The sequence below is a fragment of the Rhopalosiphum padi genome, chromosome 1 (genome assembly GCF_020882245.1).
Source record: "Rhopalosiphum padi isolate XX-2018 chromosome 1, ASM2088224v1, whole genome shotgun sequence".
Lineage (NCBI taxonomy): Eukaryota > Metazoa > Arthropoda > Insecta > Hemiptera > Aphididae > Rhopalosiphum > Rhopalosiphum padi.
Genome location: NC_083597.1, coordinates 46,928,654 through 46,942,648, shown reverse-complemented (window position 1 = coordinate 46,942,648; position 13,995 = coordinate 46,928,654). Strand labels below are relative to the sequence as shown.

General features: G+C 27.0%; 1 protein-coding gene across 4 annotated transcripts in view; it reads right to left on the bottom strand.

Moving 5' to 3' along the window:
- Positions 1–13,995, bottom strand: part of LOC132918525 (insulin-like peptide receptor) — a 44,992-nt gene that overhangs the window by 20,982 nt on the left and 10,015 nt on the right. Inside the window, exon 1 of one of the 4 annotated variants that reach the window (XM_060979786.1) lies at positions 9,470–9,577. The exons of 2 other annotated variants lie outside the window; for them this stretch is intronic. The gene's annotated coding sequence lies outside the window, so the exon portion shown is untranslated. Of the gene's footprint in view, positions 1–8,997; positions 9,400–9,469; positions 9,578–13,995 lie in introns of those variants that run through there. One more of the 4 variants, XM_060979784.1, reaches the window with a different exon arrangement.

Sequence of the window (13,995 nt, the reverse complement as noted above, 5' to 3'; positions counted from 1 at the left end):
AGTTAAAGTAAATTAAATTACTAATGGCTATATCAAAATCATATCACGAAATATACTTGGTAATATGGTGACATAATAGGCTGCAGTCCTGTAGACCGTGTCTGCTCAGAATCGTTTTTCATAGACAATGATATATCATTGAATTCAAATTTAATACACCCATAGTGACCCACTCGACTCATAAGTCATAATGTTCAGCAAAGTAATATCCACTTGCCTACCTTTTATTTATTTTTTTTTTTTTGGAATACTTATACTGAAATAAAAACTTTTTATAATACACATAGGTAAAACCTATATTCTCATTTATAATAGCAACTACTATAGATTTGTAAATACTTATCAAATACTAGTATTTATAATCATATGCTGCTACTAAAAAAATAATGATTTATACCACATATCTTTACATAGATACTTAATTATTATATTTATGTATTTGTCGAATATAGTTATACAATCATTAAAACTACTACGTGTATCATTAGCTAAAAAAATGTAGTAACATAACAGAAAACATGACTACAAAAATATTTTGTGCGGAATTAATTAGAAAGATAAAAACTGTGATTAATTTTTTGAACCAAATAACAAATTTAATCGAATACATTGAGAATTATAGCCAGTTGACTCAAAACAAATAATAAAAATGAATATTTTTGAAATAAAAACTAGCTTTAATTGATTTTTATTTTTTATTTGCAATTAGTTATTGCTTATTATTATTATAACTCAATCATTAATAAAATATTTAATTAGTTCACTTTATTACTAATAATAAATAATTGTCTGAACATAATATATAATTATAACTTAGCCATTATATCAAACATTTCTTTGACAAAACAAATATGTTTTTAAAAGACCAATTTTTATTTGTTACAATAGTTGAAACAGATTTTTATTTTTATTAAAACTTTGTATTACAATATGTCTTGACAGTTAAAATATTAAATTTATATTTACAACGTAAAACATTAATTTGGAAAATATAAACGATGTACAAAATAAAAATACACGCTGAAATTAAATTAATTAGCCTGCATGATTAAAAAATGATCAAATAGGAATATAATATTTTTTGTTGGGTGGAAAATAATAATATAATATAAAATAATTTTATTTTGAATATTGACGGGATGTTGGAAGATTTAAAAAGAGGCAATAGATGACTGCGTTATGGTCATAATTTGGAGTAATTGAAGATAAGATGGAAAATCAATTTTTGACATTTATTATTGTTGCCAATGTATACAAAAGTATGTAAAAATACAATATTTAAAATTATATTACAGCTCAACAAATTGTCAATGCTATAAATTCAAAATTTAATAAATGTTAGCAAATTGGTGCTGTACTACTTTACAGTGTAGGTAACGAGTAGATCAATGTAATGGATGTAATATTTCATGTTATATTTTTTGATATTGCTATTAGTCATTAGACAAAGTTTATTATGAATCATAATTTATTTTATTATTAGCAATAGTATAATACTGTTTGTTGAATTAATCTTTGCCGACATTAATGAGTGTACAAAATATAATAATATACGTACAAGTTCTATTTCTCCAAAAATAATGTTTTTAAACTATAACAAAATTATGAATATAGTTCTTAGTTAAAATATGCGATTTGGTCCAAATTTTAAAATTCTTTAAAAATAATTGTGTTTCTATAAAGTTTTTAAATTATTCTATTTCATTATGAACTATTTATGAGAAACTTTGGACAAATTGTTGTTATATTGAGGAATTTTGTCAATACTTGAATTTCCAACAATAATAAAAAATGAATGGGAAGTTTCTGGGAAACTTTTTTTTATTATATGTAGATACAATTTATGAGCGAGTCTTAGGTATAAAAATAAAAATTTTTATGAATTTCTAACTACGAAAAATGTATTTCTAAAAGCTAAAAAAAATTCGTCAACATTATAAATTTTAACACTAATAAAAAATAATATAACTATAAATGTTTGATATTTTTTAATTGGTGAATGAACAATTATTTAAATGGCACCCTTTAATATTTTATCAACATTTGTAAAAATATTGTTATCAAAAGGTATAAATAACTATAAATAAAAATTTATAATTTATAATGTCTATAAATATCAAAAAAGTTTAAATATTTTTAAAATTACATTATATATAGGAAAATAATTACATAAATATCTAGTAGGTACTAATTTCAACTAAGATAGGTCCCTAAGATTTTAACGAAAACTGGATTTTTTTGTTTTCTCTGTTATTTTGAAAATCAAATACTTTTAATTTTGACCCTCTAAAGTATAAACTCGATCTAATTTTTTATCCTAAGCCACTCTAAAAGTTGAAAATCGATCATTTTTTTGACTGCTTATCGTGTAAGGGTACATACACAAAAAACACACATCATTCAATACATTTATCGATGCGCTCAGACTCTAAAATATAATATTTTCAGATGAATAATTCAATTTTTTGAATTTAAATATTCTTTTGTTTATTAATAACAATATGTACTCAAGTCATTTAGATACATGATTATAATATACATTTTAGGTCTGTTCGTTAAAAGTATATAAAATAGTTTTACCCTCTATAATATGCAATATAATATATTATACATATTATACAAAAAAGCAAAAACATAAATTATCCGAAAACGTCTAATGTACAATAACTATTTTCAACAGACCCCACACATTACATAATCGTAGTGAATGGAAATAACCATAAGGTGAGATACAGGTGTTTAAATTTAATTTGAAGTAAAGACACCAATTACAACAAAAAGTCCCGTTGTGTATGGTTCACAATTATTGTGGTGAAATAATGAGCAACGTGCCGAAAAGAGAAAACATTGAATCATGAAAAATGATCATAGCTAGACAATTCCTAACGAGTATTATCTGTGATATTATACTATTGTGCATTGTTAAAAAAATATAAACGAGTATTTAGTACATTAGCTGTTATATTTTCAAAATAAAAATTAAAAAAATGGTAAAATTTGAATCAATGCAATGATTGTAAATATTACACATTGAAATGTGTAGTATAATAAAAATTAATTTTAACTTGTTGTTTCAATGTTAAATAACATTTCTAATATATAAATAAAGTGTGTATGTGTACACGCATTAATAATTAAATGAGTTTATCGTGTTCTGCTAGAGAAATCACCGAACTAAAACCTATAAACAACGTAATCAGCTTCGGTATACATTAAATGAATAAAAAATAATTAATACACGTGCTTGCTATTGAGATAATACGTTTTAGTCCGTATTATCAATGTGTATTTGTGCAAATTCCTTAATTTTTGTATTTATTACGTCGTAATCATTGAAAATATGCTATATAAGTTAAGTAGGTATACCTATGTATTTGTTTCACAAATCTTATTCAGCTATTTTCAGTTGATACAATGACATAAAGAGTTATGATAGCCTACACGTTTCTTCTTAAAACGTATACTGTATTAAAAACATAAAATCTATCATTCCAAGAATTATGTTATAACTGTTATAAGAAACTTTCAATAATTTTATGCATACACAAACGACGGCTGATGGCATCAGCCTGGTGCAATATAAGCATTAATACCATTTGAATTTTAATTAAATTACACTACGTTGAAAATGTCTTTACATCATAAAATAATTTTCCAGTAATAATTTAGAACATAATAATATATTCATACAAAAATAAAAAACAACTAACATAAAACAAACTTAAAGTTATTAAGATGAAGTCATACCAGCATTTTTTAGTATCAAAACAAGTATATTTGAAACTTTTAACATTCTTTATACATTAAATAACCGTTTTCGTACTTAGGTACATATGTCATGTTAAATTATGTTTTCGTTGTAAATACCTGTATACGCATTATTTTTTTCAAATAACGCCACCCCAAATTAAAAAAGTCTATAAGGGGGACACATCATGACAAAAAAAAACCTAAACATCTTTTAACCCCATTATATACAGACTCGTTAATGGCGTATGAAGACTATAGTGACCATAATTCTTGGCCGAAAATGTCAAAAACAAATAACCCTAAATTAACTTGTCCTCAACACTATTTTTTTACATCTATACAACAATAATATAAATTCACACATTAAAACATAAAATCCTAGACTTAAAAGAATTTCAGTGTCAAGGTAAAGACTATTACGGATTAATATTATGTTACTCATCAAACATCACTAAATCATACGAAAATAGTTTAAAATTTCTTTATTGATACTAATTACTGATTAATTAAGTATACATTATTGGTCAATTCCCATGATTTATAATAAATAGTAGCCCGCCTTCAAAAAAAAATATTTTAATTAAAATTAAGTTTTTATTATTTATTTAATTTAAATAATAAAATACTAAATATCTAGCAACATTATATCAAAATAATCCAACAAGCATAGAGAAAAACACAATTCTATAAAAAATAAACCAGATCTTGTTTGGGCCAGCATTTTTCTTACAATTTTTACATTGTTTAGAATGTAGGTATATAGTTAAAAATACCTACTCGGCAGGTTTTTTCACAGCGGGTTATGGGACATATTTGGTTTGTGAAGCTGGTCTGTGAAGCACTGAAGCAAATGTCGGCAGATAGTTTTAAATTATTATTGATTAACAATTTTAAAATACAAACAATATTTGAAAACCCAACCATATTTTTTTTTTGTTTTTGATTAAAAATCCATAAAATGTAATTTTACATAAGAGAAATATTTTTATTTTGGTGAATTTGATTGCAATCACGTTGAACAGCAGCTACAAATTAAATAGTAATATATACATATTATACAAACTATATGTCAGCTACTCGAGTATATTTATAGGTACACATAATCGTTCCAATTGCCCACTAATCAGTAATCCCGAATGGCCGCGTAATATATAAATAAACTGACCAAATTAATTTAATCATTTAATATTTTACCTAAAATAAACTATACAACCCCAACTCCATCCACCTACCTGTCATTTAATTATTAATAACAACATAATAATTTATTATATTTTAATATTTTAATAATAAACTCAACATTTCTTACACAAACAATATAATATAAGGTAAATTAATTACTTAAAAGAGGACGCCATGCCCGCATGTGTTATCTCTGTCTTACTAACGTACATCATAAGTCATAACAAATTTTCGTTCAGCAGAATACATTTTGTGACGTTAGCTTTAATATCATAGAGTAAATTTACTTATTATCAAATAATAATAATATTATTATTATATTATTTTTTTGGTAATAATATTATCTAGACGATGACATACGATTTTATTGATATTATCATTTTAAGAGATAATTTAAACTTAAGGCAGGTATGTTAAATTAGTTGAATACGATTTACAATTAGAGTGAGTCGATTCGTTTATAGAACTTAAAGATAAGAATAAAATTTGTGTAGGTACATTGTTTTTTTCCAATATTTTAATTTTTAAACGATTATGTAAAATATAATTAAAAAATACTCATAACCTGCACTAATAAAATGTTTGACACATAGTTATTTATTTATTATTTTTAGAAAATAATATAAATTAAATGATCCGTCAATTTTCTAATAATTCCTGAAAACCCCAAACTCAAATTGACTCAAAATCTTCGTTAAAAAATCAAGCAGTATGTTACCACAAATTCAATATTTTTAGATATTGATAATTAACACAATTTCCGTTAAATGAGACAACCAAAAAAAAAATTTCTTTTAAACACAATATTTACCTGTATTTTATACGATTTACAAAACATTTAAAACTTAACAGTGCAGTAAATACTAATGCCAATTAAACACCACAACTGGCATATATTATGGTGCAATTGAATCAAGAATTCAATTGACTATTGACACACGATTAATAAACCTAATCCTGCACAAGGTTTAAAAGTTTTAAAGTATTTATTTTAAGTAGAAACATATGTAACAAAATTAATGATTAGTGCTAATGGATACTCGAACCCACACATAATGTATGTTCGGGTTATCGCATAATAACTAATAAGTAATATTGAGAATATTGACATACGTTTTAAATTGAACAGGTGCACTTTTTATTCGTTATCAACATTCAACACGAATCTAAGTGTTATCTTATTCGATAATATTGAAAAGAAAACAATTTCCCTCATCCAAATTGTTCTATACTATTAAAATAAAGAAAAAAATATCACCAAAACTCAAGTATTTACTGGCATTTTAATACTCGATGATATAAAATAATAATGTAAACCTCAACAAAAATACGTCCATCATATTGTATAATTGATATTGTAATACAAGGCAATACTTTTGTTTTTTATAAATTATTAGTATTCAGTAATCAATATACTCTATCGTCAATATTATGATAATATCATCTTAACTAGGGAAAATAATAAAAATTCATGAAAAAAAAATACATAAATATACTATTAATTCGAAGTAATGATATGGTATTTCATATAATAAAAAGATAATGCTACGGACAGACAAAGACTCTCTTCTGGGAGAAAAATTGTAATTTTTTTCGATAAAAGGAATTTAATGAAAAAAAATGAATAAAGGTACTCAAAAAAAAGAAAGAAATTATTTGGTATAATAATTTAAACTTTTAGATTTCGACCGGTTTACGTTAAAAGAATCTACCTGTATACATACTAATAAGTGAAAGTTTCTAAATCTTCACGTGTAAATTGTTTAAGCGTGATTGTTTTATAATAAAATACCATGTACCGAGCGAGTTATACTTACAATATATGCATAACATATACAATATATATTTAACATAATACCTATATTCAAGTTAAAAATTATAAATATTACTGGATTTATTCTACTTTTTATGATTAATTTAAAAGTCCCTTCCATTTCTGTCCGTCGCACGTACCCATTTTTTTTACCTAAATGCAACGCCAATTATTTTGAGAACCAGTCAACCATTAGAACGATGCGTATGGCAAATAGTGATCCATCATATTTTTAATATTTGATATATATATTTGTTTGTTATGTATTTATTTATTTATTTGTTACGCACACATATACATATATTTACTTATTGTTATTTATTTATAATTTATAACTTATAATTTATTATTGTCTACATTTTCGTGTAATTGGGCTTAGTCCGTATTGTTGAAAAATAAAATAAAAAAGTAAAGTAAGTAGACGTATTTAGTATACCTATAATAAATGCAATAATTGGTAGCTAGTAGGTAACTTCTGTTCATTAGTTATTAATATATACCTAACAATTAATCAATAAACCAAACTTGACGTCGGATTATTTAAATGTTTAATTTATCAACCGAAAAACTACATCTTAATTAATTTAAAGACTATATATTAGTATATATTTATATTATACCTATATAACTATTAATTATATATTATAAATTAAAGAAATTGAGACCTCTTTAACTTTTCCTCAATTGAATTTCATAATTATGATTAGTATTTTTTAAATTTTTCAAGGTCCTAAAAAACTATAGAGATATACTTACAACAAATTAATATAAAATGGTGTTTTCCAAACTCGTGTTATTAGTGGCCTGGTACGAAAACGAAATAAATTAATATCTACGTAAAAAACTTTGAACGCCGAAAGAAAAAATGTAAATCATGTCGAGAAAAGCACAAAAACACCTAAGATAGAAAGTTTGAAACCATTTAAATTGCGATCGATTTCATCGGGAGACCCGTCAAAATAGAAAGAAAAACAATCGCCACTGCGACTGACTACATGCGTACACGGTACACGTCACATAACTTCCAAAAACGCCGTCGATCGATACCTACGCGTGTGTATTTTACCACACGTGGTGTACTCTAATAAAATTATACGGTGGAATAAAATACAACAATGTATGCGTTTCGAACGCGTTGATAAAATAATATGAAACGAGGAAAAAAACCCGAAAATCGTTTAACCATTGATTATTCAATATTGTATAAATATTAAATAGAGGATAATATAAGCGCACTGTTTGTGTTATACCTCTGGCTCGAGCGCAACATATTATAAAAAAACATATTCAATCAAGATAATTTTTTTTTTTAATAATCTTTAGAGTAAAATTTCCAATTACAAGAAGTATAGTCATATTTTTGAGGATCAATTTGTCTAAACTCTAAATAGATCAAATGTCTAAAAATAATTTAATTTTACAACTTTTATTTTTAAGTCCAACATAAAGTTTAATAATAATAAAATATAAAACCGATAAGTCAAACCCTCAAAAATATAATCCTCTATAATTTTAATTTTAGGTGATTTTTTACTAAGATTACTCAAAAATCACCAAAAAAAAAAGAAACGATTTTACGTGAATGCGTTTTATCCGTGTTGCGATTGGGTCAATGAGAAAACAAATATTGCGCGGACATCCTCTTAATCAATGACTTAAAAGAACGCTACACCCACATGTATTTCCGCTGTCTCACAAACACAATAATATATAACTTAGTGTCTAGTAAAATTGCAATGTTCTTATTGTCGTATGTTTATAAGACTGAGACTATCATAGTACCATGCAGGTATAGCGTTCCCTTAACAGTATTGACACGGCTACAACTTACTTTCCGTCTAAACTCATAGATAAGGATTCACGAAACGCATTTTCAAAAACTATTTTTGTATTGAAAAAATGTGTGCGGTGCGACGTCCCTGGTGCAGCTATAGCAGGACATTGCGGCACTACATATACGCCACTCGACCAATGGCTGAAAACAACGTCAATGGGGGAAATAAAACAGAAACGTTTTAAAACACACACACGACACACACGCAGACGCGCGTACCCTACACTGGCTACACTTGTCAATATAATGGCGGTGCAGTGACTTGAGTGCATATTTTCAGAAGGTCCTCGCGCCGACTACAATAATTATACATGACGCAAATATCGTAAAAACGATAACAATAAAAACAACAACAACAAAAATGGTAATACCAATAATGATAGAAATACGTGCGTGTCACGGTCGCAGGGGTACTCACCGATTTAATAATTTCATGTATAGGCGTGCCCTGCGATAGAACGACGAGTTTGTTCCTCCGATCGAAAGTAAACGGGAAATATTATAATAACTGTTATTATTATCAAATGCCAACAAAACTTAATGTGGTATTCAGAAAAAATGTAAAGCCCCGTTGACGGATAGGTTGCGAAACGAGGTCCGACGCCGGGACCGGTGCGAACGCTGCAAAACACGAATGCGACGCGGTGTACAGTCGACGTAGACGGACGACGACGACGGAATAATTCAGAGCTCACCGGCGAGCGAATATTATTCAGCGCAAGCACCGCTGCACGTGCACAAAGTCGACTGACGAGCGACGGCGACGACGGACGACGGCGCAACGGCCAACGACGACGTGATAATGAAAATACAATAATAATAATAATAAAATATTATAATTACAATAATAATTAAAATAATAATAAAGTCGAGCGCACTCGACACACCACCTGTTCCGGACACGACAGCGGCGAAGGACCGACCGGCAACCACGTTACATACTCTACTGAGACGGACGGCACTCACGCGGTACGGGAACGCAAAGAATAATATTCGAAATAATAATAATAATAATAATAATAATAATAACCGGCGCGCAACAACAACCGCAACGGCGACGGAGCCCTACCGCGCCGATAATCGAAACGGAATGGCCACGCGGCGACGGCCGTGACGCGGCGGCGGCGGCGGTGCTCCCGTGGCCGTGGCAACGACAAAAAGCGACCGCGCTGCGGCGGCTACAGCGACGGCGTTGTGGTCGCTTTGGCTGGCCGTCGTCGTCTAGTCGTGCGTGTGCGGCGAGTACAAAACAAAATTATTATTATAATAATGTATAAACGAAACGGACGCGTACCATGCACAGGTATTGTGTGCCCAAAAAACGCGATTGATATACGATATTAGTATGTACAAACACACACGCACCGGTGTGGTTTTCCACTTGTTGTTTGTTGTTGTTATTGTTATCTTTTTTTTTTTTTTTTTATTAATGGCGTTATTATTTATTATTATTATGAGTAACTCGTTCGAGACAACTGTAATTTACGTGTTTTTCTTTTTTTGCATTACATTCCTACAGTCTACCGGATACCAGACTTTCTCGGTTAAGCAAAAAGTAACGGAAAATCCGCTGTCGCTGCAAAAGTGCAAACTATATTATATTACGTTGTATTATCAAACATTCGGGGCTGCAGGGATTTCCCGACCAACTATGGACAAAATATTATAAACAATTTAAATAATACAACACTATATAATATAAATATATAATATTATTGTCGAGTAAGAGAAGTGCGAAATAAAAAAGAAAGGTACCTTCGATTCACTTAAACACCATCACCGTTAAAATGTTCCGTACAATAACAATGTAACCTTTGAAAATATATTTTATTAAAAATAACCTTCGAAAAACAAAGTGAAAAAATAACCGTCCTTCGGCGAGTACATCCAAGGGCGGCCAAGGTGCCCCCTCCCCACACAGGACAGACAACTCCTCCTACTTGCTTTTGAGTATTATATTCAAATAAAATCGGTTAGAAATATTTGTTTTTAGTTTTTCTATGAAGTTTTATTATTCCATAGAACTGCACTATAGACATTTATTAGATTACGTAGAGTATTATTTCAAAAAGAATATTAACAATTTAAACTAACAAAATATGATTTTTTAAACGGATAATTTAGTCATATTTCATCCACTACATGTCTACATAATGATCACATTGATCACAAAAACACTAATTTTTATTGACAAATGTTACATTATTGGTATATAAATACACGATAAATTAATACAAATATACAATATATTACATCGAATATTTAAAAATGATTGTCGCCCGCGAATAGTAAATACTATGCTTCGTTAAAACTTCAAATAATGCCACTCGATTCACATTTGCAATACCGGAGTCAAGAGCCTCCGCCAACATTCCGGTTACACAGTACCAGCTAGTGTACAACGCGTCTGTTGAACATATTTATTTTTTCTGCAATGCGTCGCAACAAAACGTTCAGTGCGACCGACGACCAGCCGGTTTCGACAACGTTAATCAGCTGTTTATATTATGGGCCATGGACTATCTTTCGTCGGCAAATTTATTCGAAAATATACGGTTATGCTTCGAATAATTAAAAAGTCTCGAAAAAATTAACGGTCTCCCATTTGAACATTCGTGTTATATAATGCTATTTATATACTATTATTTGTTCGTTTTCCCTTGTAGATAGGATTGCTGCGTTAAACCTGCTTCTTGTACTCTTCTTGTGTAAGAGCGACATACAAATTACAAAAAATTAATATTTAAAAAGGATTGAGGAATTGAGTATATACTGCTGTAATGTTACTATTTAAAAATCACTAGGAATAATAAATGTATAATACAAAATTACGTTTAGGTCTTGGATAATATATTTATCAATACAAAATATGAATTTAATGTATTTATTATTTATATATTATTACCTGTTTAAGTTCAACTCATTATATTTTCAATTAAAAACACAAGTACAGACAACGCCAGGGTATAGTTATTTATTAAATATTAAACTTCTTAAGCTATATATGTATATACAGTGTTTTCCTGGATTTAAAGTAGTCAATTCTTGAAAATTATGTGTACCATATGTATATACGTAAATACATTATAAATTTGTATTTAAGTTATAATTAAACACCGCTGTTTTTAACAAAGAAGATAAGTTAAATATTAAATTCCTAACTGATTTCAGTTATTTATACATAAAACAATTTTAAATCGTTCGCATTTAGGTATACTTATTACCTTTGGTTGCCTACAGTCAAGTTAACACAATAATTAACAGTCAAAAACACCACTGAGCATTTAATATTTGTTTCAAAACTTGTATAACAAAATGGAGAATAAGAAATATTTAAATCAAATTCCTTTTGGTTGTTATTTACTTTACCTAGATTTGTTAACATTGTTAACTTACATCTTACAGCTATTTGTAAGTTTTGAAACGTCGACGAAAACATCAATTCGGTACAATTAATTTAAAGGATAGCTTACATAAGTTATGTAACCAAAGTATCTACCAACAGTCAACACATAGTTTGTAACCTAATCCATATTAAATACACTATACACGGCAAATAATAGACCCACAAAACCTACAATACCTATATGTTTAGGGCTGAAAAGTTATTACATATTTTGCATATTTTTTTTTTTTTTTTTTGACCCATTAGATTTATTGCTAACTAAGCTTGAAATTAATTTCACGACACTACGAAAAAAATATTAAAAGTTTATAGTGCATATTTTTACATATTTAGTGATTTTGTATAGTATTAAGAGCATATTTTTCAATTTTACCATTTTCAGAGCATATTTTATGATTAATGATATATTTATAATATTATTTGAAAATGTTACAATAAAAAAAAATACTTTATACATTATATTTATTATGAAGGTTTTCACTGGGCATTATTGTATTGTATTTTTCAAATCCCTAGTTGACATACAATTTTTCGTTTTTATTTTTAAATATTTAGTAAAAATTATAAAATATAAAAACATATTTTAGTAAAATATTTGTATTTATAAAAATTGTGAATAAAAAAAAATTCATATTATTAAACACATACATGATTTAAAAATTTTGAACACACAATAAAATTTAAAAAAAATTTACGGTTTGCAAATAACAATTTTTACAATAATAAAAAATACTTTTGTATATATTATTTATTTATTAATTAAAATAAAACATATTAACAAAATATTAGACATACCCCATATAGTCATAACTCATGATTAATGAGGGTGCACAATGACGGAACTCAAGATTTTTATTTTCTTAAACATTAATTTAGTAAAAACTTAATTAATTTTACGTCTTTACATAATATGTATATCGTATATTCCATATTTTAATCACTGTAGCAAAATGATTATCAAACATATCAACTGTACTTATTTGTATACGAATACCATTATAAATTATAATATATTATAATATTAGGTATAATTAATTCAATTGTTAAAAAAAAACAGAAATTATTTCATTCACAGAAATTCTTGAAATAATTGTATCATTCAGTTGAATTACTTATCGCATAGTTTTCATTATATTAATTTCTAAGATTTGTTTATAAAAAAGTTAGTAAATTCTCAATAATAATTAACATTAAACTTATTTAATTATTCATCACGTAGTATAAAATATGTATTATATATTAAAATGTAGACTGTAGAACATTTCAACTTTAATTTTATTATTTAGTTGATAATTCAAAGTATTCAGACAACGATGAATAAAAACACGAAACTAATAGATTAAGCAGTTACATTACTCAAGCACGAAAATAATTTTAGCAGTAAACGTTCACGAAAAAAATAAACGCATACATTTTTTGCAATATAATTAATATTATAATATCGATACATCGTTTTTCTGTTTTGAAAATGTATAATATTGTTTTTTTTTTATAGTATTTTTAATATTTAAATATCATATTATTATATTATTATAACATTTACTTAAAACTGAGTAAAAAATTAAATAATAATATATATTTCGTAAGCATAATATTATTGTATAATGTATTTAGTATTAGTATAAGATATTATAATAGAAGTCTATTTAAATAATAAAATTATTTTAACATTAATATACAAAATATACAAATAGTATTTTAAAAGTAAAATGTTGACATTAAACCGCTATTAAAAACAAGGTTATTTTTTTATTTAAAGTATACATATGGAATTAACGTTTCTATTAAGTTTTTACTTTTTGGCAGCACATTGACACCATCATACTATCCAAAAATAAATCCTACTTGTTAAATTTAAAAACGAACTATTGCGTGCCGAGTATTATTATTTTGTACGAGACGAATTGAATTGTTAAAAATTAACAAGTGTTAAATTATTTTCAATTATGAATCACAACCTATAGACATATCTTTTAATTAATTTTTAACAACGTCAAAATTTAAACCGAA